The sequence below is a fragment of the Urtica dioica genome, chromosome 1 (genome assembly GCF_054948205.1).
Source record: "Urtica dioica subsp. dioica isolate 48M chromosome 1, U.dioica_male_clone48M_v1_H2, whole genome shotgun sequence".
NCBI classification, from domain to species: Eukaryota; Viridiplantae; Streptophyta; class Magnoliopsida; order Rosales; family Urticaceae; genus Urtica; species Urtica dioica.
In genome coordinates this window covers 17085257-17090575 of record NC_142756.1, presented here as the reverse complement: position 1 = coordinate 17090575, position 5319 = coordinate 17085257, and the positions used below count along the sequence as shown (strand labels likewise).

Here is a 5319-nt window from a genome sequence, read left to right as displayed (position 1 = left end):
CCAAAGTGATTTCTTCTTCAAACTTACAATCTTCCTTTGACTCCTGATCTCAGCTCTTAAGTTTACAAAATCTCCAACACCTAAGGAACAAAGACAATCTAAATAAAGTAACGGATGAATCATGATTTCCATGATAGACGGGTAAATAAGTAACATCACATTAATTATAGAGAAATTGCCTCATTTGCCACCAATTTCATAACATTTTCCCACTTTCCACCAAAATGCTAATTTTTCCCGAAATGCCACCATCTATGTCAACAATGTTGACATCTATTTTTTTCTTTCACGATGAGACGTCAACATTGTTGACATAGATGTCAACAATGTTGACATCTCGGTGGCATTTTGGGACAAATTAGTGTTTTGGTGGAAAATGGGAAAATGTTATGAAATTGGTGGCAAATGGGGCAATTTCTCTTAATTATATAGACAAGAAGTTAAAATTGTCTCTTTCAAAATGTGTATTCTATCGACCATGAACTTCATTGGAAATCACTTGTATAAATTCCCTAAAAAATGGTTCCTATGGCTATAAGTGTGACAAAAAAATAAAATAAAGGGCACTAAAAATGTTTATTTGGTGAATGTATATGTGGCTTCATGTTCTCTAAGTCATTGATTACAGTCTTATAAACTACAAGTCAAGAATTCAATTTGTGTCATTGTCACTGCCATTTTAGCTTTCTACCATGTCATTTATACTGGATCATATACTCGGACGTGATATTAAGTCCTTCCCCGGTCAGATATTTTCTCAGGCTGTCCATGCATAATTGTTTTCGGTTTTAGAAAAAGCAAGAGCAAAATCTCTTTAAAAGTAACACATCAGAACAAAAAAAAAAATATATCATAAATCTCTATAGGTCCACAGTTTTTTTTTCTTTTCCCTTTTCTTCCTTCCTTGTTGTCTAGTACTACTATAATGATGTGGTACTGTGAGGACCACTGTTTTATGTAGTATTTCTGTTAGTTCACTATATGCAGATGGTATTTTATGAGATAAGGTCTGTTTCTATCACCAACAAAATAAATAAATAAATCCATACCTTAGATGGGTGAGCGATTCTCCAGTCAAGGACACATTCTATGGATGGGCATATATGGGTTGAGGAGATCGACCGGCCAATAGTTTTCCATAGGAACGAAACAGCGGCTGAAAAAATCTTCGTACTCGGGCGATGTTATCAGCAGGAGAGAGCCACAAGACAAAATGTATGTCAAGCTCACAGACCAGGCATACCCTTCTGCATAGATTTTATACCTACAAAAATGAAACAAACTCTCTGAACTTCCAATCAATCAAAAACCAACATCATATCCTGAGAACTAAATATTTACGACACTAACCGAGTTTTACACTGATTAGACAGTTTGGACTTCGAGTTCACCGACGATCACCGCCCTAAACGCCCGCGCTCTCTCCACCGCCGTGGCGCTGATCCCCTCCCAGACCCACGGCTCTAGATTATGGTGGATCCACCGGAAAAATTCTAGACATTGGGGTTTGAGATTGGGAGTGAGATCGGCGCCGAATCACCGCGGTTCCACAGTAGAGATAGGATGAGCAGCGGAGGATCTTGATGGCTATGGCGCGGCGGGACTCGCCGAAGAAGGATTTTGGAGAGAAAAAGTGCCATGGCGTGGGGTGGAGATTGTGGCTGGTAATGGTTTTGGTCATTTGACGCGGCGTCGTCAATCTGTTCGACGAAATGCGTCAAAGAAAGAAAGATTATGAGATTTAAGAAAGCGAAACAAAGAAACACCTTGTAGATGAGTAAGAGGAGGGTTAGGGAGATGAGGACCAAAGTGACGATCTGACGTGGCGGCCGTGGATGGCGGAGCCGAGCGTCAGAAGAACGACACGGGGATGTTTCGAGCGAATCTTGAAAAGCCTTTTGTTTTGTTTTATTTTTATACGAGTCTTACTTGATCAGTCCATTTTCTCCTCCGGTAATAGATCAAGCTACAAGACATGGAAAACAAACTTAGACCGTTGTTCTTTCTTCCTTAAGAGCAAAGAAAAATAACATCAAGCTATTCGGACTAAAATTAAAGAACTGAATAAAGTGAGTGTGTAACAGATAGAGAGAGATGAGAACCTGAGTTCGTCATCGAGGATCGAGGAGACTTGCGTAGGAGAGAGCAAAGACGCAAGAGTCTGAAAACAAAAGACAGAGAAAACGGTAGTTAAAAGTTAAAAAACACAAGAGAATATGGGAAAAGAGGAACGGGTGTGAAATAGAGAGGGAAGGTAATGTGAAAGGAACGGGTGTGAAAGGAATGGGTGTGAAGAGAGAATCAAAGAGAGAGAGAGAGATGAGGAAAGGTCGGAGAGAGAGAGAGTACAGGTGTATCCTATTTCAATGGGCTTACATGTCTTATTTCAATCGGGTAAAATCTTATGAACAGTGATTTCGGATTTGCACTTATAATATTTTATATATATATATATATATATATATATATATATATATATATATATATATAAAGCGAAACTCATTATTTTAAATTAATTTTACTCATTTATATTCAATACGATACTTGCTTTATTGTTTGTGAATACGATACTTGCTTTATAATTCTTATTATCTCTTTAATGTATTGTAGTTAAGAAAAACTGATTAATTTTAAATTCTTTCTTTTCAAATAAAACTAGAATAACCACGTGCGTAGCACGTGTTACTATCTAGTATATATATATATATATATATATATATATATATATATATTGAGAGAGAGAGAGAGAACAAGTACATAATGAATTAATTAAAGAAATCATATTTAGGAAAGTTTAATATTTGTTATTATTTTTTTTTGAAATTTGAATATTAATAAAGGGGTATATTCAGTATAAATAATTGGCTTCATTTTACACATCATCAAATTCACTAATTTTCAACTACTAACCAGTTAAATACGATGACTAAAATACAATTGGCAAGTTTTATGTGGCTTATTACTTTATTATAATTTTACGTATATATACATTGAATTTCATCATTATTAAAAATATCTCAAAATATACAATTAATCAAAAGTTAGAGAATACCTTAATTCCAAATCACATAAATATATACTCTATTATTGGGTATGGTTCTAAACATTTCAATAATTTATTTCTCAATGTTCATAAACACAAAATCCGTTTATAAATCATTCTTAAACTAATATTTAACCAAATATCTTAATCAATCTCAACACTAAATTAATATATTAATGAGTAGCATATCCAACACTTCATTAAATCATTTATTTATTCATATTAAAAATTATAATATTCAATAATGTAAAAAATGTTATAATAATAGTAATACAAAATTTAGAAAATAGAGAATACATAAAAAAAAAATTGAACAAATAATATTGTATTATAAAATATAATACACTACATTCATAATAAAAACAAAAATGGAAATGTAATTATGATATTTGTCAATAATGTATTAAATTCTCTACGTGTTGCCCAATAAGTAGAGTCGAACACTATAGGAAATAACTGATCGATTTAACTTAAAAGGGAGTTAGTTAGTTAGACCCAAGGATTAAAATAGGGTTATATAGGTATATAGCCACACGGCTATAGAAGTTTTAGTTTTAGCTTATATTTTATTAATTTTATGTTAATAGCCACAACAATCTATTTACAGCATGTTAAAAGACGTGAGTGACCTCAAATAACCCCTGCCAGATTCTCGCACATTATTTTCAGCCTATTAATTTAAATGGAAAACAAATATTCGATCATAACTACTCGCACAAATTGAGGGAGGATTTTATTCGATATTGATTTTAAATCAGGGAAATCGGGGGAAGGGTGTTCATTAACCAATTATATCCATCTGAACACGCCACTTTTCTTCATTTTGTTTACCAAAAAAAAAAAGATTGGAAGCTGAGAGAAAAAAAAGAGAGGAAGACGAGGAAAAAATTAAAAATCATTGGATGAACGAAAAACGAAATCGACGAGAAAAGGTATGTTAGTACCTAATTTCATTAGGTTTCGAAAATTGTTGAATGCATGTGTAAATAGACCGAAACAATTGAAGAAGGCAAAAATGGGTGTTCAAGGTTGTTACATGGCCGGGATTGCAAGGGCCATCTTCCTTGCTCTCTTCCCGTGGCTCCACAGCCCCAACGCCTACATCTGGAACACCATGATTCGAGATTGTTACATGGTCGGGATTGCAAAGGCCTGCGAGAAGGCTCCGACGCCCAAGAAAGATGGGTCGGTGATTTGCGTGATGAGGAAGATGAGTTTCAATGGTTATTTGATTGTACAGAATATGATGATTCGTTTTTGTTCGGATGGTGTATATTCGTGTAAATACAAAGCATATTTACAGTATATTCATTGTAAATACAAATGATATTTACCGTATATTCATTGTAAATGCACGTAAATAACAAATGTTTATTTTGAATTTCGTCTGACATTAACACACAGGAAATAACAATAAAATTCCGTGTATATTCTAGCCAATAAAAGTAGTATCCATATATTATCATGTAATCAATTTGTACTTCAATTTGGGAATAAAAATAGTATCCTAAAATATATTATCACGCAAACTAAATGCACTTCAATTTGGGAATAAAATCTGCACTATAACAGTAAAGTCAACTTTGCAAAATAATTACACTCAATTAAATACAAGTCATGCATCTTCAGACCGTGCAATTCAAAATTCGAATAAAATTGCCAAATAACATGTAAAAGAATGTAAATAACAAATGTATTTTTGTAAATGCACGTAAATAACAAATGTTTTTTTTTAATTTCGTCCAACATTAAAAGACACAAAATAAAAAACAATTTCCGTGTATATTCTAGTCAATAAACAAGTATCATAAAATATATTATCACGTAATCAATTTGCACTTCATTTTGGTAATAAAAATAGTATCCCAAAATAAGCCATCGCACAACTAAATGCACTTCAAATTGAGAATAAAATCTTACTATAATAGTAAAGTCAACTATGCAAAATAAATACACTCAATTAATCACAGGTCACTCATCTTCAGACCGTGCAATTCAAAATTTCAAAAAATAATTGCCAAAATTAATTCCCAGCCAAGAATTGAAAAAGGGCAAACATGTAAATCACAAACGTTAAATTGAATGCCACGTAATCAAATAGGCTATTTACAGAAAATTAACCAAAGGTTGGCTATTTCTCAATTCGTGAAGGTTTGGTGGCTTATTTAGCTAATTTTTATTTATTAAAATATCGATACCGTTATTGGTATCAAAATTTTTAATTTTACTGATATATTGATTACCGATTAATATATCGATACCGATAATATAACATC

The 5319-nt window shown here is 32.9% G+C and overlaps 1 long non-coding RNA gene across 1 annotated transcript; it reads right to left on the bottom strand.

Annotated features, from left to right (window-relative positions):
• Window positions 1–1475, bottom strand: LOC149407585 (uncharacterized). The gene is made up of 3 exons (XR_016301792.1): window positions 1351–1475; window positions 1050–1264; window positions 1–80 (listed from the first exon to the last, which is right to left on the bottom strand). It is a non-coding gene; the product is annotated as an uncharacterized LOC149407585 (long non-coding RNA).
• Window positions 1476–5319: the final 3844 nt, after the last annotated feature.